The 22500-nt window shown below is 42.3% G+C and overlaps 1 pseudogene; it reads left to right on the forward strand.

The window, feature by feature from the left end:
* Window positions 1–2621: 2621 nt before the first annotated feature.
* The window catches only part of LOC123397995, a 79220-nt pseudogene continuing 59341 nt past the window's right edge, over window positions 2622–22500 (forward strand).

A 22500-nucleotide genomic window follows, 5' to 3' on the forward strand; every position in this document is an offset into this window, starting at 1 on the left:
GACATGAACGACAACAACATCAACAACAACAATGACGAAAACAACGACAATGATGAGAGCAGCGAGAACATCGACAAGAACAACAACAACGAAAATACCGACAACACCGACAATAGTGATAGTAACAACAATAACAACAACAACAACAACAACAACAACAACAACAACAAAAACAACAACAACAACAACAACGACGATGACGACGACGACGTCGACGACGACGACGACGATGATGACAACGACTACAACAACAACAAAAGCAACATCAGCAGCAGCAGCCGCAACAACAACAACAACAACAACGAAAACGACAATGACTACGATGACGACGACGACAATGACGAGAACAACGACAATGACGAGAACAACGACAACTATGACAGCAACAACAACGACGACGACAACATCGACAACAACGACAACAACAATAAGGATGAAGACAACGAAGACAACCACGAGAATGTGTAGCGACCCGACTGAACACGAGTCAAGCCTCTGGTGTTTCCGTACCATCCCAAGATCATGCTGGTACACACAGAGTACATAATGTATATATTCAAGAGTTCAATCACACAACTTTATTAATCGAAATCTCATAAAGAGTTCTTTATTACAATAAAGGATTACAATAAAGTGGCTGAAGGCCAACTCAAGAGATATCTAATGAAGACTAAGCGGAAGCATCAGGTAGACGAGTCCATCCGACTCCAAGGGTATGTCGCTGAGCGTAAATCGTAGCCTCACTCCTGGTCGAAAAAGTACTCTGCAACATGATACGTTGCAGCCGTGTAGGTCAGCATATTGAATATGCCGGCAAGTCATCAAAGAGAGGAGTAAAAATAATAATCAACTATCTCTACATGCATATTTGGCCGGTGGGGCTATGTTTTGCATAAAGCCAGTTTTATCCTACAATAAGAGGGGTTGGAAGCAAAATATTACTACATTGTTTGTTGTTAACGAGATGGTTCCGCCAACCAGTTCTCGTACCCGAATAGTTGTTAACACCCACATCATTATTAAGTTGTGTCGAGAGTTCAGGGGAAATTCAATGCCTTCGGCTCAAGTTGTCCATGACCGTGGACACGGCTAATCGATTAGGTTGGGCACACTTCAGAATTTTGCACACGTTCCCCACAAGATTTTATCGCCTCCGGGTTTGTCCTCGCACTTCAGGGTGTTTGAAGACCGGATGATCAAAACATGGTCTTTCAACGGGTCCCTCTGAATCCCTGTCGGTGCCCATCCATTCCTACCATTCTTCTACATCTGCTAGCACCGCCTGTCCAGAGTCGCCGTGTTGTCCAACCAAGCCAGAGCCCATAATGAATTGTGGCTGTGCAGGAAAGCCTTGAGTCTTGAAGTCTCCGTCCGTCTCTTCGAGCCTGGGTGAATCTTTCCGTAGGATGACATGGCCTCTCCAGCATCCCGGGCATCCACTTGGTTCTCCAGGGAGCCGATCAACCGTCCTTCACCCAGAGTGGCATTGCGTCCGAGGTCTTGAAAATCTTGTCTTAGCCGGTCTTGATTATTATATCAACCTCGCATCACTCGTGCTATACACCCAACCGATAACCCGTCTACTCAAGCATAACATTAAGATATTATCGTCCCGGGGCCAAGTATCGGGGTTGTTGTGTTCCTACCACATGATACTACAACTTATACTAAAGTTTCCAAGTACCTAGGCAGCATGCAATTGGGGAAAGAAAGGTGATCTACCATGCATCGAAAACATAGGTAAAATGACATGATCAAAATGACTTGCCTTGATGATAGTTGTCTTGCTCGAGCGCTTCTAAGTAACACGCTTCGCACTCCAGATGATCTACCGATACAAACACAAAGCACACCATAAGCACTTCAATCAAGCCACAAGTAAAAATAACATCACAAGTAAGGATTTGCTAAAGCCTAAGCAAAAGCATTCATCACGCGCCGGTATGGCAGAAACTTGTTTCTGTTGAAAACACCAGTAAAAATACTTTAAAAATTTTGAAACTTCTACCACAGTAAGATTTAATCACTAGGAAGCAGTAGCAAAAAGAATCAACTGAAAATCATTTTTTAAACTCCTGGAATAGGCAAAACAAGGTTTAAACTAAATCTGATCTAACTTATATTTGAAAAAACAAATTATATGTTTTTAAAAACTACAGAAAAATTGGAGTCTACTGGAAAAAGAATCAATGTCATTCGACTTGGGATCAAAAGTTGTGTCCAAAACAAAACAGAAACTTTTCTGTTTTTGCAAAAAGGCAGAAAAAAATAAAACTAACTAGTATCTAACAGGGGGTACACGTGGCATGCTACTATAGGCCGAGGGGTGTGTTTGTTGCAGGATTAGGAGCAAACGGCCGAGGCTAAACGAAACTTGCTGGCTAAAACATAAGTGAAAATAAACCGCCGGTTTCCTACTCTAAGCCGAAGGGGTACTATAGGATCTAATCTATACCCTACATCTAAGATCTAAGGGCTACAAACAAGAAAAAGAGAAATAACAAAGAGGTGGGAGAGTCTACCATGGCTGGGAGCTACTCCGGCGAGGAAGAGGGTCGCCGGCAAGGGGGGGGATCTCCGGGGGGCGATGGAGAGACGGGGAGGCGGCGGCGGGGGTGGTCATGCTCCTCGAGGAGGGGTCGGGCGGAGTGGGGCGCCTGACGGGGCGCTGCTCCAGGGAGGCGGCCGAAGGTGGCAGCAGCTCGGCTGCTGGTGGCAACGGCAGAGGGCTTGGGCGGCGGCGGTTCGGCGAGGTAAGGGTGGGAACGGGGGCGGCCGGGGGTGGTAGTATATATAGGCCAGGGGGGCTTGGGGAGAAGGAAAGAGAGAGGGAAATCGGCAGGGAAATCCCGAGTTCTCGGGCTCGGTTTCGATCTCGGAAGGAATTAGGAAGGAGGAAGAAGAAGGTGGCCGACGGGAGGGAGGCTCGGCTAGGGGGCCCCACTTGGCAGTGAGAGAGAGGCGGGGAGGGAAGGGGCGGTCGGCCAGGATCTAGGGAATCCATCCCTGGCGGCGGGGGATTGAGGCCCAGGCCTAATAAACGCTCGGGCGGCGGCTCCAAAAAAATTAGAACTTTCCTAATTTCTAACTTTTTTCCGAAACAGAAAACAAAAGCGAAAAAAGGAAAGTAAATCAAAATATTAATATAAAGTATTATATACCAAAAAAATCAGAAAAATATGCTCTACCGAATAACATTTTTTCAAAGCAAAAATAAAAACTTAAAAAAAATGTTTTTTCAGAAATTCCCAAATTTGCTTTATTTTCTTTTTGCAAATATTCTTTGGGTTTATTCGCTCAAATATTTCAGAAATTTGCCCGCACTTTGGAGGGTCATTTTCCTCCGTTCTCTCTCTTGCGTGCAAGAGAGTATTTCTCCGGGCATTACTCGTGCGAGGAAAAATGAAAATGCAAATCAAAAGACGAAAGAAATTCCCGTGCTAAATTTAATTCAATCAATATGCATAGATGCTTAGCTACAATGTAAAACATTCCCAATTAGGAAAATTGGGATGTTACAAACCTACCCACCTTAAGATGAATCTCGCCCTCGAGATTCGGGTTGGCTAGAAAACAGGTGCGGGTGGTCTCGACGAAGATCCTCTTCTCGTTCCCAGGTGGCTTCTTCCTTAGTGTGGTGGCTTCACAAAACCTTGCAGAACTTGATGATCTTGCTGCGGGTAACTCTATTGGCAGTCTCGAGAATCCTGAGGGGTTTCTCCTCATACGTCAGATCACTATCAAGCTGTATGGCCTCTAGGGGCACTGTATCTCTCAACGGAACATCGGCCATCTCAGCGTGGCATTTCTTCAACTGGGAAACATGGAAGACATCATGAACTCCGGACAATCCTTCCGGCAGTTCCAGTTTGTATGCAACTTCGCCTCTACGTTCAAGAATTTTGTAGGGGCCAATGAAACGAGGTGCTAATTTTCCTTTCACACCGAATCTCTTGATTCCTCGAAGTGGAGACACCCGAAGGTATGCTCGTTCTCCCACTTCGTACGTTACTTCCTTGCATTTGCTGTCCGCATAACTCTTCTGCCTGGACTGAGCTATCTTGAGTCGGTCACGAATAAGCTTGACCTTCTCTTCAGAATCTCGGATAAGGTCGGGACCAAAAAGTTGTCGGTCTCCAACTCCATCACACATCAACGGTGTTCTGCACCTCCTTCCGTATAGAGCTTCGAAAGGGGCCATAGTCTAGTGCGCAAGCTTTCAACATGTCCTCCAGAATATGATTCACTCTCTCGGTGTGTCCATCTGTCTGCGGGTGAAAAGTTGTACTGAACTCCAATCTCGTTCCCAAGGTTTCATGCAGTTGATGCCAAAATTTTGATGTGAACTGAGTCCCTCTATGGGACACAATGCTCTTCGGTACTCCATGCAGACATACGATCCTCGTCATATATATCTTGGCCAGCTTGGCACTCGTGTAAGTAGTCTTCACCGGAATGAAGTGAGCTACCTTGGTCAAACGATCGACCACAACCCAAATAGAATCATAGCCAAAACGGGTCCGAGGTAATCCTGTGATGAAGTCCATACCAAGCTTTTCCCATTTCCACTCGGGTATCGGCAAAGGTTGGAGCAAACCTGCTGGCTTCTGATGCTCGGCTTTTACTCTCTGACAAACATCACATACCGCTACGAACTAGGCAATGTCTTTCTTCAATCCTGTCCACCAGAAACTTTCTTTCAGATCCAGATACATCTTGGTGTTGCCGGGGTGTATCGAGTACGGGGAATCATGGGCCTCCTTAAGTATCAACTTCCTGAGTTCGGGATCATTGGGCACATAGATGCGATCCTCAAACCATAAAGTTCCGCGTTCATCCTCAGGAAAACCTTTAGCCTTCCCGTCTTCCATCTTCTGCTTAATCTCAGCTATCTCCTTGTCTGATTTCTGTGCTTCGCAGATCTTTTCTGTCAAAGTAGACTGAATTTCCAGAGTGGCAACAAATCCTCTTGGAACTATCTCAAATTTGAGCTCTCGGAGGTCATCGACTAACTCCTGGGGTAATCCTCCAGCTGTGAGCGTGTTCACATAACTCTTGCGGCTCAACGTATCGGCTACAACATTTTCCTTGCCTGGGTGATAATGCAATCTCATGTCATAGTCCTTGATCAACTCTAGCCATCGCCTCTGTCTGAGGTTCAACTCCTTCTGCGTGAAGATATATTTCAGGCTCTTGTGATCAGTGTAAACATCACAACTATTTCTGATCAGAAAATGTCTCCAGGTCTTGAGAGCGTGCACTACGGCTGCTAGTTCCAAGTCATGTGTGGCATAATTCAACTCATGAGGTCTCAGCTGTCTGGATGCATAGGCTACAACTTTGCCTTCTTGCATGAGCACTCCTCCGAGTCCTTGACGAGAAGCGTCACAGTAAACCTGGAAATCCTTCCGAATGTTCGGCAATATCAGCACTGGGGCTGTAACAAGATGTTTCTTCAGCTCTTGAAAAGTGGTTTCACATTCCTCAGTCCAAATATACTTGGATTCCTTCTTCAACAACTCTGTCATGGGCTTGGCAATCTTTGAGAAATTCTCAATCAACCTCCGGTAATATCCGGCAAGCCCGAGGAAACTGCGGATCTCCTTGACTGAAGTGTGTGCTACCCATTCGGTGACTGCTGCGACGTTGGCAGGGTCCACTGCTATTCCTTCTCCTGAGATGACGTGTCCGAGAAATCCGACTTCCTTCAACCAAAACTCACATTTGCTAAACTTTGCATATAGCTTATGCTCTCGAAGCTTCTCCAGAACTAGACGCAGATGTTCCTTGTGATCCTCTTCGTTCTTGGAGAATATCAGTATGTCATCGATGAACACCACCACAAACTTGTCCATGTATTCCATAAATACCTTGTTCATCAGATTCATAAAATATGCCGGAGCATTAGTCAGTCCAAATGACATGACCGTGTACTAATACAAGTCGTACCGAGTGGTAAAGGCTGTCTTGGTTATATCCTGTTCACGAATTTTCAACTGATGATACCCGGATCTTCTACTACATCAAACACTAAATAGTTTTTGTCTAACAGAAAATAATAACAAGGAACTAAGATATAAATCTAACTAAGATAAAATAAAGTATTTTTCACAAAACTTTTTGAAAGTATTCCCAAACGGGATTTTAAACAGTGGGGAAAACAATTGCAAGTTACTAAGGAACTAGAATTGATTTCATGAAAACAAATAAAACTAAAATAAAAACTTGTTGCAAAACTACTGTTTAACTAACAGAAACAAAACATAATATTTCTGAAATAATAAATAAAATATTTTAAAAACAAAAATAGAAAAGGAATTAGCCGAAATCCTAAAAGAGGTGAAACAGAAATTGTTTCACGTGAAACAGTGAGCTAAAGTACTCAAACAAATCTGAATGTTTTACCACTGGTAAACAGGACCACTAGTGATCAGTACCAAAAGGAATCAAACTAAAAGCTATTTCTAAACTCCTGGAGTAGGCAAAACAAGTTTTAAACTAAATCTGAACTAACTTATATTTGATAATTTCAAACATAAACAAATTATATGTTTTTACAAACTACAGGAAATTTGTGATCTACTGGAAAAAGAATCAATGTCATTGGACTTCGGGATCAAAAGTTGTGGCCAAAACAAAACAGAAACTTTCTGTTTTTGCAATTTAGACAGAAAAACTGAAGTTGACTAGCTAACAAATAGGGGTAGACGTGGCATGATGTGATAGGCTGCGGAGGGTGTTTGTTGCAACGCTAGGAGCAAACGGCTGAGGGCTAGTAAAATTTGCTGGCTAAATGATAAGTGAAATTAAAAACCGCCGGTTTTCTAATCTAAACCGAAGAGGTATACTTGTATCTAATCTACACCATCTAATAATGATCTAAGGGCTACAAAAGAAAAAAAAGAACAACAGAGAGGAGAGAGTCCTTACCGTGGTGGAGCTGCTCCCGTGGCTGATGGTGGCCGAGGGGGCTGGTCGCCGGTGGGGAAGGGGTGGTGGCCGGCGAGAGGAGTGGTGGAGGGGGGGCCGAAGGGGTGGGGTGCTCTTGGGAGGGGAGGGGGGCGAGGTGGAGAGGGGGGCTGTAGGGGGCGAGGTGGAGGAAAAAACTGCTGGTGTGCTGCTCCTCGTGGCAATGGGGATGGGGATGGGGATGGGGCAGCAGGGGGGCTGGCGGGGTGGAGGGGTGCAGCGAGGTGGTGGCCGAAGGGGTGGAGAACTCGGCAGGGAGGGGAGGTGGAGGGTGCAGGGGGTGACGAGGTGGAGGAACTCCTGTGGCTGTTCTCTGGTGCCGACGGGGTGATGGTGGCGCGCGAGCTAGAGGCGAGGAGAGGGGGTTCTCTCGGGAAAAATGGAGAGAGGAGGACGGTGGGAATTTATAGGCGGTCTCGGATGGCGTCCGGAAGGAAGGAGGAGGGAGATCGGGAAGGAGGGGATTCCTTCCTCCATGGATGGAAAGCTAGTGTAACGTGAGGGAGAGAGAGGTAGGAGATGATCCTCTGTTGGGCCAAATTTGGAAAGCTCTTAATGGGCCACCTGGCGTTTCCTAATAAAAACGATTTCTTTCCTATTTTTAAAACTAGGAAACTAAAATGATAAAAAGGAAATCAAATCAATTCGGAATAAAGAGTTTTTATATACTAAAATTATCAAAAAAATAAAATATAAATGATGGGCATTTTTCCACGGCAAAAATAAAAACTTCAGAAAAAATTATTTTCACAAAAATTGCCTAAAAGGTTTATTTTCTTTTGCAAATAATTTTCAAATTTTCAAATGTTCCTCCGCTCTTTAGAATGTATTTCCCGGCATTTCTTGCACGAAGAAAACGAATGGAAATGCAAAAGAATTCAAATGCAAATATCTCCGTTCGAATTCTTTATAGTTGAAGAAGTCATGTCATCTTCTCTCTTTGCTTTTAAAAGATTGAATTTGAATTCACCGGAGAAGGGAAAAGTCATTTTATCCCCTCTCATTCAAAAGTTTCGAAAAGTTTCAAATTTCACACAAGTTTCAGTCACTCAGCAAACAAACAAACAATCAATCTAATAATTATAGTAACATTCCAAAATTTATAATTTTGGGATGTTACAAACTACCACACTTAAAATGAATCTCTTCGTCGAGATTTGAGGAGGTTAGAAAGAAAGGTTAGGGTTTGGGGGTCTTCTAACAAATCCAATCTCCCGCAAAGTGGGATGCTACCACACTTAAAATAAGAGATACTGGTCCCTCAAAATGCTTTAACGATCCTCTAGGGTTTTGGCAACTCACATCGCACAGTCTTCATATTAAATCCTTTGGTGGTGCTCTCCCGTTGATATAAGCTTCTTCCGTAACTGGGTCTTCTTAACTGACAGCCTCGTTGTCAATTCTAAATAACATATCGATGGTTCTCATGCTGGTCTACCATTGGTGGTTATCCTGCAGAGAGAGGGGTCTTGGTTACATTCTCACCGTAAAATTTCCTACGTGTGACAACAAATGCCATGTACATGGGCTTTTCTTATACCACTCTAAGGCTTAAACAAAAGCTTCAAAGAACGTCTTCTCTCTATATGGGTAAGTCTCTCTAATTTACCATTCCGAATAGCAAGATAAACGATAAGAGTAAGTCATCATGGTGATCAATCCATTCCGCACCCAAATCATTTCTCTGTATAAGGTTTAGCGAATCTCGCATTCTAACACTTGGGCATCCTCACAAGCGTTGCAGAATTTCTCTTGTCAACGAACGAAGTTCGGATAATCCATTGGTTCTGCAACCTGAATGAAACATCTATCGTATCTTCGCAACTCTCAGGTTTTCGTATGCTCCTAAGAAAACGTTTGTTGATCCATCATAGCTTCTTCCATAAATCATATGCATTTTATAATAAATCCTTTATTTCATCCTTAATTTCAAAAGTACTTTATTACAAATGCTGCCATCCACATGGTTCAGTATGGTCGAGCATTTCTGCCAACTTTCTTCATCTGCCTCTCTTGGAGGTACTTTAGTTCCACTCGAACTTTTCGATGTGCTCCTTGAAATCATCCATCTTTTGCTTCATCATGGTGTCCATTAGCTTCATCTTCATCATCTCCGCACGTACTTCACTCAGGTATTCCTGGGTATGACGGAGTCTTGCTTCAAGTATTTCTCCAATCTGACGTATGGCTTCCATGGCAGCTTCACGAACAGCATCAAAGAAGGTTGCTCGTGGTACACGTGAAATGAAAAAGTATTGCCCCATAGTCTTTGGACAAACTCCTTTCACATGATGGAGGTGTACTTCCACGTACCAAAGTTCCACTCCATTTTCCATGTATGGGTAGCCTTTGTAGACTGCATCTCCTTCGAGATGAATGTGCTTCATAATGTCCTGAAGGATTTTCGGGTAATCATGATCACTGGTCAGGGTCATGATCATTTCTGGGCCCTTGAGGAATGACTCGTAGAGAGTTGTCATCTGCAGGTGTCAGTAAATAGGTACTCAGAGGAATGTATGTGTCTCCGTGGTAATCATGGTACATTCCTACTCAGTGGATCCTGTGGGTTTACCGATTACTACCACACTTAATATGAATTATACTCATGCCTGCATAAACCATATTTTCTCATATCCTCATAATGTTCAGAGATGTTTGTTCGGAGAGAAATAACGCATACAGTTTCAACATAGACAATCATGAGACAATAAATTCCATTTATTCATGATGTTATTACAATCTCAGGGACTAATGTTACAAAAATTTCACTCCATGATCTTATGAAAAACAAGAGTGCTTCGGATTACACTTATTGCCACAGTCAAAACTTAACTACTCCATTCTAGCTTTCTTCCTTTGTGGACAATCGCTAGCAAAATGTCCTGCTTCCTTGCAACAAAAGCAAATGATTTCTGACAAGTCTCGAGGCTTCTTAGCTTCTGATTTTGCTCCTTGGATTCCCGGCTTTCTTCCTGGGCACATGTATTTGTGGTGGCCAAACTTCATACACTTGTAACATCTGACATGACTCAGATCTATGTCTGCCGAGATTTGGTTCTTCCGAGGGTACTTGTTCTTCTTTCCGGACTCCTTTATTTTGGCCAGTTCTTCTATTTCAAGTGGATCAAACTCCACTTCTTCCATCAGGAAGTATCCCAGATACTCTTGGCTTCTCTTCGTGCAGTCCTGCGAATAATGTCCTTCTTCTCCACATGAGTAGCAAGCATTGGAGAAAAATCTGGTCAGACCTTGTCCATCAGGGTCTTCAATATTTTCGTTCATCACCGGCTCTTCTAGAATGTTCTTCTTGAGTGTTTCCTTCACTGCATCTTTCTGCTGCTTGACAACTTGTTGCACCTTGGGGTAAATGTGACACTGAGCTGGGTAGTGGGTGGTTCCTTGACAAAGGAAACAAGTCACCTGACTACTTGGGCACTCCTTAGCTGGGTGATTTTCTTCACAATGAGTGCATCCATCCGTGTGTTCTTCCTGGGTGTGTCCTATTTCTCCATAGATCTTGCATGCACAAGTCTTCTCCTTCGGACTATCATAGCCCTTCTGAATGAGACGGGATCTTAACAGAGTCTTCTTGAATTCTTCCCAACTTTCTGCTCCACTAAATCCTTGTATGGCATGGTGCTCCACCAGGTAGCAGCACTTTGGGTAAAGTACTGGACAGCGTGTTCCACTTCATACTTCCTTGAGATCAAGTTGCTCCCGAAGTGGTTCTCCATGTTCTGAATCCATATCTCAGCTTCCAGCTGGGTCATTGGTCCAGAGACTACAAGTCCAGCTTCATACTCCATCTGGTAGGGTTGAGGTTTTGGGGAGAAGACGGGTAAGAGAGGGAGGGAGATACACACCATACAAACAATATTTTTGAGAATAGATTTTATTTCTGGCCGTCGGAAAACACACACCAAAGACGGTTCACAAATCATCGTATCTAACGTGGGTATATAAAAGGGGTTTGGACTTGTAATGGTCATATAATTATTCGAACACTTCAGGGTCTTTGAGTTCTTCGGGTCTTGGGAGTCCTCTGTTGGTGTAGCGTCAATTCTTCAAACGCGTGGTGAAATCCTCTTTACTTTGAAGTAGAACTCCGTTGATACTTCATGAGGTCGAAGGGGTAAGGGGATTGTATAACTATTTGAGGTGACAGAGAACATTTGATGAACTCAGAAGGGATGAGAAGTAAAAGGTGTTTTCGAAAATAAGATTTTTGAGAGATCCTATCCTAAGAAATTTCCAGTTTCTAGGGGTCACGTCCTACAGGCAACATGTGCTCTCAATACCATTTCTGTAGCGACCCGACTCAAGACGAGTCAAGCCTCTGTGTTTCTGTGCCATCCCTGGATCAGTATGCTGGCACACACAGTACATCAATGTATATATATATATCAAAGTGCAATCACATGTAAAATAGCGTAAAACTGATATATACCTTAAATATCTCAGCGGAAGCGGTCAAGGGAGTGGAGTCCCAATAAACACCAACGGCAAGTTGAGTGTAGACTGTAACCCTGAATCGTACTCTTACTCGTCGAAGAAAATATCTGCAACATAAGACGTTGCAGCCGTGTAGGCCAGCATATTGAATATGCCGGCAAGTCACATAAGAGAGGGGTGAAAATTAATCATCTATACTATATGCATATATGGCAGGTGGGGCTATAAGTTTTAGCGTAAAGCAAATTTTTCTCCTACAACAAGAGGGGGCTAAAAGCAAAATGTTACTACATTGTTGGTTGTTAACGAGATGGTTCCGCCAACCAGTTCTCGTACCCGAGTTGTTAATAATTACCCTCATCAAATATATTTAAAGGTGTTGAGAAATCCATATAAGTTCAGTTCCTTTGGCTCAAGTTGTCCTTGACCGTGGACACGGCTAATCGATTAGGTTTGAGTACTCTGCAGAGCTTTGCACACGTTCCCCACAAGATTTGATCGCCTCCGTGTATGTCCTCGCACTTCAGGGTGTTTGAAGACCGGATGATCAAAACATGGTCTTTCAACGGGTCCCTCTGAATCCCTGTCGGTGCCCATCCATTCCTACCGTTCTTCTACATATGCTAGCACCGCCTGTCCAGAGTCGCCGCGTTGTCCAACCAAGCCAGAGCCCATAATGACTTGTGGCTGTGCACGTAAGCCTTGGGTCTTGAAAATATCCGTCCGTCTCTTTGAGCCTGGGTGAAGCTTTCCGCGGGATGTCATGGCCGTCCCCAGCATCCCGGGCATCCACTGGGTTCTCCAGGGAGCCGATCAACAGTCCCTCACCCAGAGTTGCATTGCGTCCGAGGTCTTGAAAATCTTGTCTTAACCAGTCTTGATTATTTAGTCAACCTAGCATCACTCGTGTTATGCACTCAACCGAAATCCCGTCTACTCAAGCATAGCAATATGAACTTTGTCGTCCCAGGGCCAAGTATCGGGGATGTTGTGTGCCTACCACATGATACTACAATCTATACTAAAATCTCCAAGTACCTAAGCAGCATGCAATTGGGCATAGGATGGTAGAACTATGATGCATAAAACATAGGTGATAGTATGATCAAAGTGACTTGCCTGGTGATGTTGACGAAGCAGAATTTTCTCGAGAAATAACTTGATAGACTACTCGTCACTCTCCGATGAAATATATATAACAAACATATCATTCACATAAGCACTCATACTAGCAATCAAAACAAAAGAGAGAGAGCGAATAAGAAACCGAAAGAAACTTCAAATAAGATTAGGGAGTCTTCTACTACATCAAACACTAAATAGTTTTTGTCTAACAGAAAATAATAACAAGGAACTAAGATGTAAATCTAACTAAGATAAAATAAAGTATTTTTCACAAAATTTTTGAAAGTATTTCCAAACGGGATTTGAAACAGTGGGGAAAACAATTGCAAGTTACTAAGGAACTAGAATTGATTTCATGAAAACAAATAAAACAAAAATAAAAACTTGTTGCAAAACTACTGTTTAACTAATAGAAACAAAACATAATATTTCTGAAATAATAAATAAAATATTTGAAAAACAAAAATAGAAAAGGAATTAGCCGAAATCCTAAAAGAGGTGAAACGGAAATTGTTTCACATGAAACAGTGTGCTAAGATGCTCAAACAAATCTGCAATTTTTACCACTGATAAATAGGATAACTAGTGATCAGTACCAAAAGGAATCAAATTAAAAGCTATTTTTAAACTCCTGCAATAGGCAAAACAAGGTTTAAACTAAATCTGATATAACTTATATTTGCAAATTTCAAACATAAACACATTATATGTTTTTAAAAACTACAGGAAATTTTTGATCTACTGGAAAAACAATCATTGTCATTGGACTTCGGTATCAAAAGTTGTGGCGAAAACAAAACATAAACTTTCTGTTTTTGCAGTTTAGACAGAAAAACTGAAGTTGACTAGCTAACAAATAGGGGGTAGACGTGGCATGATGTGATAGGCTGCGGAGGGTGTTTGTTGCAACGCTAGGAGAAAACGGCCGAGGGCTAGTAAAATTTGCTGGCTAAATGATAAGTGAAATTAAAAACCGCTGGTTTTCTAATCTAAACCAAAGAGGTATACTAGGATCTAATCTACACCATCTAATAATGATCTAAGGGCTACAAAAGAAAAGAAAGAACAACAGAGAGGAGAGAGTCCTTACCGTGGTGGAGCTGCTCCCGTGGCTGATGGTGGCCGAGCGGGCTGGTCGCCGGTGGGGAAAGGGGTGGTGGCCGGCGAGAGGAGTGGTGGAGGGGGGGCCGAAGGGGTGGGGTGCTCCTGGGAGGGGAGGGGGGCAAGGTGGAGAGGGGGGGCTGTAGGGGGCGAGGTGGAGGAAAAAACTGCTGGTGTGCTGCTGCTCGTGGCAATGGCGATGGGGATGGGGATGGGGCAGCAGGGGGGCCGGCGGGGTGGAGGGGTGCAGCGAGGTGGTGGCCGAAGGGGTGGAGAACTCGGCAGGGAGGGGAGGTGGAGGGTGCAGGGGGTGACGAGGTGGAGGAACTCCTGTGGCTGTTCTCTGGTGCCGACGGGGTGATGGTGGCGTGCGAGCTAGAGGCGAGGAGAGGGGGTTCTCTCGGGAAAAATGGAGAGAGGAGGACGGTGGGAATTTATAGGCGGTCTCGAATGGCGTCCGGAAGGAAGGAGGAGGGAGATCGGGAAGGAGGGGATTCCTTCCTCCATGGATGGAAAGCTACTGTGACGTGAGGGAGAGAGAGGTAGGAGATGATCCTCTGTTGGGCCAAATTTGGAAAGCTCTTAATGGGCCACCTGGGGTTTCCTAATAAAAATGATTTCTTTCCTATTTTTAAAACTAGGAAACTAAAATGATAAAAAGGAAATCAAATCAATTCGTAATAAATAGTTTTTATATACTAAAATTATCACAAAAACAAAATATAAATGATGGGCATTTTTCCACAGCAAAAATAAAAACTTCAGAAAAAATTATTTTCACAAAAATTGCCTAAAAGGTTTATTTTCTTTTGCAAATAATTTTCAAATGATCCTCTAAATTTTAGGGTTCAAATGACTTTCAAAATGCCCGGGTATTTGAGTGTCATGTTCCTCCACTCTTTAGAATGTATTTCCCGGCATTTCTTGCACGAAGAAAACGAATGGAAATGCAAAAGAATTCAAATGCAAATAGCTCCGTTCGAATTCTTTATAGTTGAAGAAGTCATGTCATCTTTTCTCTTTGCTTTTAAAAGATTGAATTTGAATTCACCGGAGAAGGGAAAAGTCATTTTATCCCCTCTCATTGAAAAGTTTTGAAAAGTTTCAAATTTCACACAAGTTTCAGTCACTTAGCAAACAAACAAACAATCAATCTAATAATTATATTAACATTCCAAAATTTATAATTTTGGGATGTTACAACAACAATATCAACAAAAACAACGAAGACGACGATAACGCCGCCGCCACCGCCGATGATGATGAAGATGATGATGATAACGACGACGACGACGTCGATGATGACGACGACGACGACTACAACAACAACAACAACAACAACAAAAACAACCACAAACACAACGACGACAACGACGACAACAACGACAATGACGAGAACAACGAGAATAACGATAACAACAACAATGACAACAGCGCCATTAACGACAATAATGACAATAACGACAACAACAACAACAGCAACAACAACAACAACAACAAGAACAACAACGAAGACGACGACGACAACGACAACAACAACAACAACAACAACAACAACAACAACAACAACAACAACAACAACCACGACGACGACGACAGAGTCGACAACAACGATAATGATGATAACCACGACAACAACGACAATAAGAACAACAACCACAATAGCAACAACAACAACAACAACAACGACGACAAACACAACAACAATGAAGACGACGACGACGACAACAACAACAACAACAAGAACAACAGGAATAATAACAATAACAATGACGATGACGACGACGATGACAACAGCGACGATGACGACGATGACAACAAGAAAAACAACAACAACCACAATGACGACGACAACAACAACACAATCAACAACAACAACAACAACAACAACAAGAAGATGATGACGACGACGGCAACAACAACAACAAAAACAACAAAAACAACAACAAAAACAACATAACTAACAACAACAACAACAACAACAACGAAGATGACGACAACGACGACGATGACAACAACAACAACAACACAATCAACAACAACAACAACAACAACAACAACAACAACAACAACAAAAACAACAAAAACAACAATCACGACGACGACAACGACAGCGACGACAACAACGATAATGATGAGAACAAGGACAACAACAACGAAAAAAACGACGACGACAACAACAACAACAACAACAACAATAACAACAACGACACACAACAACAACAACAACAACAACAATAAGAACAACAATAATAATGACGACGACAACGACAACAAGAACAACAACAACAACAAGAATAACAAAAACAACAACAAGAACAACGACGACGACGACGACGATGACAACAAGAACAGTGAAGTCAACGACGACAACAGCAAGAACAAAACAACAACAACAACAACAACGACAACAACAACAACAACAACAACAACAAGAACAATGACGATGACGAGGATGATGACAACAACGATAATGATGAGAATAACAAAAACAACACCAACAACAACAACATTAACAATGATAACGACAACAACGACAACAAAAACAACAACAAAAAACAACGAGGACGACGACGACGATGACAACAACAATAACAACAAGACAAACAAGAAAAACAACAACAACAACGAAGACGACGATGACGACGACAACAAGAACAAGAACAACAATAGCAACAAAGACTATAAGAACACCACCACCAACAACAACAACAGTAACAATAACAACAACAACAACAACGACAACAACAGCAGCAACAACAACAACGACGAGGACGACGAGAATGAAGACGATGACGACGATCATGACGACGATGACGACTACAATGATGACAACAACGATGACAACAACAACAACAACAACAACAACAAACACAACAACAACAACAACAACAACAACAACAACAACAACAACAGCAGCAACAACAACAACAACAACAACAACAACAACGACAACTACAATGAAGACGACGACGACAACAATAACAAACAAAAACAACAACAAACAAAAACAACAACAAACAAAAATAACAACAACAACAAACAGTAACGACAACAACAACAACAAAAATAATGACAACAACAAAAACACCAAGAACAGCGACATCAAGGACAACAACAACAACAACAGCTACAACAACGACAATAACGATATCAACAACAACAATAACAACAAAACAACGAAGACGACGACGATGATGACGATGATAATAACGACGATGACTACGATGACGACGACGATGACTACGACGACTACTAGTACAATAACAACAACAACCATAAGGATGACGACAACGATGACAACAACCTCAACGACGACAATGACAAGAACAACGAAAAGAACGATAACAACAACGACAATGACAACAACGACATTAACGACAACAGTGACAACAACAACAACGACAACAACAACAACAAAGAAGAAGATAACCACGACGGCGGCAACAAGAACAACAACAACAACAACAACAAAAACAACAACTACAACGACATAAATTAGAACAACAACAACAACGAAGACGACGACGACAACGACAATGACAACAACAACAACAACAACAACAACAACAACAACAACAAAAACAAAAACAACAATCACGACGACGACAGAGATGACAACAACAATAATGATGAGAACAAGGACAACAATGACAATAACACAAACAATGACAAAAACGACAACAACAACAACAACAACAACAACAACAACGACGACGACGACAAAAATAACAACAACAACAACAACAACAACAACAACAACAATAACAATGAAGACGACTGCAACAACGACAAGAACAACAAGAACAACGACGACGACAACGATGACAACGAGGACAATGAAGACGACGACGACAACAACAACAAGAACAACAACAACGACGACAACAACAACAACAACAACAACAACAACAACAAGAACAATGACGATGACGACAACGATGACAACAACGACAATGATGAGAATAACGAAAACAACAACAACAACAACACCAACAACGACGACGACGACGACAACAACGACAACAAAAACAAGAACAAAAAAAGTACGAGGACGACGACGACCATGACAACAACAACAACAACAAGAACAAGACAAACAAGAAAAACAACAACAACAACAAAGATGACGATGACGACGACAAGAAGAACAAGAACAACAATAGCAACAAAAACTATAAGAACAATAACAACAACAGTAACAATAACAACAACAACGATGATGACAACGACAACAACAGCAACGACGAGGACGATGATAATGAAGACGATGACGACGATCATGACGACGATGATGACGATGACGACGATGACGACGACAACGAGGACAATCACGATGACGACAACAACAACAACAACTACAATAACAAACATAACAACAATAACAACAACAACAACAACAACAACGACGACAACCACAACGAAGACGATGATGACAAGGACGACAACAACAACAACAACAATAACAAACAAAAACAACAACAAACAACAAGAACAACAAGAACAACAAGAACAACAACAACCACAAAACAACAATAACAATAACAACAACAAGAACCACAAGGACGATGACGAGAATGACGACGACAACGACAATGACGACAACAACGACAATAACGAGAAGAACGACAACAACGATGAAAACAACAACACAACAACAACAACAACGGCAACAACAACAGCAACAACAACAACAACAACAACAAAAACAACGAGGGTGACGACGATGACGACGACAACAACAACAAAAACAACAGCAACGCCGACGACAACATCAACAATAACAAGGACGATGACTACAACGACAATGACGACAACAACGACAATGACAAGAACAACCACAACAACGACAACAAAAACAACAAAAATAATGACAACAACAACAACGAAAACAACGACATCAATGACAACACCAACAACAACGACAACAGCGACAACAACGACAATAACGATATCAACGACAACAATAACAACAAAAACAACGAAGACGACGACGATGATGACGATGATAATGACGACGATGACGAAGACGACGACATCGATGACTACGAGGACTACTAGTACAACAACAACAACAACAACCATAAGGACGACGATAACTATGACAATAACGACAACGACGACAATGACGAGAACAACGAGAAGAACGATAACAACAACAACAATGACAACAGCGACAATAACGACAACAACAACAACAACGACAACAACAACAACAACAATAACAACAACAACAACAACAACAAATAAGACGACGACGACGGCAACAACAACAACAACAACAACAAAGACATAAATCACAACAACAACAACAACAACAACGAAGACCATGACGACGACGATGATGACGACAACAACAACAACTACAACAACAACAACACCAACAACAACAACATCAACAACAAAAACAACAACAACAAGAACAACAACAACAACAACAACAACAAAAACAACAATCACGACGACGACGATGACAGAGACGACAACATCGATAATGATGAGAACAAGGACAAAAACGACAATAACAACAACAACGACAAAAACGACAACAACAACAACAACAACAACAACAACGACAAAAACAATAATAACAAGAACAACAACAACAACAACAACATGTAGCGACCCGACTCAAGACGAGTCAAGCCTCTGTGTTTCTGTGCCATCCCTGGATCAGTATGCTGGTACACATAGTACATCAATGTATATATCAAAGTGCAATCACATGTAAAATAGCGTAAAACTGATATATACCTTAAATATCTCAGCGGAAGCGGTCAAGGGAGTGGAGTCCCGATAAACACCAACGGCAAGTTGAGTGTGGACAGTAACCCCGAATCATACTCTTACTCGTCGAAGAAAAATATCTGCAACATAAGACGTTGCAGCCGTGTAGGTCAGCATATTGAATATGCCGGCAAGTCACATAAGAGAGGGGTAAAATGTCATCTATACTATATGCATATATGGTAGGTGGGGTTGTAAGTTTTAGCGTAAAGCAAATTTTCTCCTACAACAAGAGGGGCTAAAAGAAAAATATTACTACAAAAGTTGGTTGTTAACGAGCTGGTTCCGCCAACCAGTTCTCGTACCCGAGTTGTCAATAATTACCCTCATCAAATATATTTAATGGTGTTGAGAAATCCAGATAACTTCAGTTCCTTTGGCTCAAGTTGTCCATGACCGTGGACACGGCTAATCGATTAGGTTTGAGTACTCTGCAGAGTTTTGCACACGTTCCCCACAAGATTTGATCGCCTCCGAGTATGTCCTCGCACTTCAAGGTGTTTGAAGACCGGATGATCAAAACATGGTCTTTCAACGGGTCCCTCTGAATCCCTGTTGGTGCCCATCCATTCCTACCGTTCTTCTACATCTGCTAGCACCGACTGTCCAGAGTCGCCGCGTTGTCCAACCAAGCCAGAGCCCATAATGACTTGTGGCTGTGCAGGTAAGCCTTGGGTCTTGAAAATATCCATCCGTCTCTTTGAGCCTGGGTGAAGCTTTCCGCAGGATGTCATGGCCGTCCCCAGCATCCCGGGCATCCACTGGGTTCTCCAGGGAGCCTATCAACCGTCCTTCACCCAGAGTTGCATTGTGTCCGAGGTCTTGAAAATCTTGTCTTAACCGGTCTTGATTATTTAATCAACCTCGCATCACTCGTGTTATGCACTCAACCGAATTCCCGTCTACTCAAGCATAGCAATATGAAATTTGTCGTCCCGGGCCAAGTATCGGGGTTCTTGTGTGCCTACCACATGATACTACAATCTATACTAAAATTTCCAAGTACCTAAGCAGCATGCAATTTGGGCATAGGATGGTAGAACTATGATGCATAAAACATAGGTGATAGTACGACTTCAAATAAGACTAGGGAGTCTTCTACTACGTCAAACACTAAATAGTTTTGTCTAACAGAAAATAATAACAAGGAACTAAGATATAAGTTCAACTAACATAAAATAAAGTATTTTTCACAAAACTTTTTGAAAGTATTCCCAAACGGGATTTGAAACAATGCGGAAACCAATTGCAAGTTACTAAGGAACTAGAATTGATTTCATGAAAACAAATAAAAAATAAAATAAAAACTTGTTGCAAAACTACTGTTTAACTAACAGAAACAAAACATAATCTTTCTGAAATAATAAGGAAAATATTATAAAAGCAAATATAGAAAAGGAATTAGCCGAAATCTTAAAAGAGGTGAAACAGAAATTGTTCCACATGAAACAGTGAGCTAAAATACTCAAACAACTCTGAAATTTTTACCACTGATAAATAAGATCACTAGTGATTAGCACCAAAGGGAATCAAATTAAAATCTATTTTAAAACTCCTGGAATAGGCAAAACAAGGTTTAAACTAAATCTGATCTAACTTATATTTGCAAATCTCAAACATAGACCAATTATATGTTTTTAAAAACTACAGGAAATTTGTGAGCTACTGGAAAAAGAATCAATGTCATTGGACTTCGAGATCAAAAGTTGTGGGCTAAACAAGATTGAAACTTTCTGTTTTTGCAATTTAGACAGAAAAATTGAAGCTAACTAGTAACTAACAGAGGGGTACCCGTGGCATGTTGCTATAGGCTGCGGGTGCTGTTTGTTGCAATGTTTGGAGCAAACGGCCGAGGCTAATAAAACTGGCTGGCTAAAACATAAGTGAAATAAAACCAGCACGGTTTTTCTAATCTAACCGAAGAGGTATTTTAAGATCTAATCTAACCATCTAAATAGGATCTAAGGGCTAAAACAAAAAAAAACAAGAAAAAAAAGGAAGAAGGCCTTACCGTGGCTGGGGAGTTGCTCCCGTGGCTGATGGTGGCCGAGGTGCTGGTCGCCGGTGGGGAAGGGGGTGGTGGCCGGCGAGAGGAGTGGTGGAGGGGGAGGGGGGCGAAGGGTGGAGGGGGGGCCTGCAGGTGGGGGTGGTGGCGAGGTGGAGGGGTGGGCTGTAGGGGGCGAGATGGAGGAGGAAAGTTACTGGTGTGCTGCTGCTCGCTGGTTCCAGGGGGAGGAGCCGAAGGGTGGGGGGAAGGGTGGCAAGGGGGCGGCGGTGGAGGGGGCCGAGGTGGTGGGGAGAGGTGGCCGAAGGGTGGAGGTGGAGGAGGTGCAGCGAGGTGGTGGAAAAACTGCTGGTGGAGGAGTTCTCTGGTGTTCTCCGGTGCCAACTCCGGCGAGGGTGCGCGAGCTAGAGGCGAGGAGAGGCGGCGGTTTCAACGGGAATGGAACGAGGAGGATGTGGGGCTTCTTATAGAGGCGACGGGAGGCGCTGGGAAGGAATGTGCTTCGCGAATCCCGAAGGTGGGGATCCTCTGTCCATGGAAGGAGAAAATCTCTGTGACGTGAGGAAGAAGGAGGAAGAAGATGATCTCTTGTTGGGCTAGAATAGGAAAGTGCTTAATGGGCCAGCGGGTATTCCTAATAAAAGTGATTTCCTTCCTATTTTCAAAACTAGGAAACTAAAACGTTAAAAAGGAAATCAAATCAATTCGGAATAAAGAGTTTTTATATACTAAAATTATCAGAAAAATAAAATATAGATGATGGGCATTTTTCCACGGCAAAAATAAAAACTTCAGAAAAAATGTTTTTCCAAGAATCCCTAAAAGCATTATTTCTTTTTGCAAATAATTTTCAAATGATCCTCTAAGTTTGAGGGTTCAAATAACTTTCAAAATGCCCGTGGGTCCGAGGGTCATGTTCCTCCGCTCTAGAATGTATTTCCCGGCATTTTGTTGCATGAAGAAAACGAATGGAAATGCAAGGAAATTCAAATGCAAACATGTCCGTTCAAATTCTTTATAGTTGAAGAAGTCATGTCATCTTCTCTCGTTGCTTTTAAAAG

This window comes from Hordeum vulgare, chromosome 1H, assembly GCF_904849725.1.
Source record: "Hordeum vulgare subsp. vulgare chromosome 1H, MorexV3_pseudomolecules_assembly, whole genome shotgun sequence".
In the NCBI taxonomy this organism is placed as follows: domain Eukaryota; kingdom Viridiplantae; phylum Streptophyta; class Magnoliopsida; order Poales; family Poaceae; genus Hordeum; species Hordeum vulgare.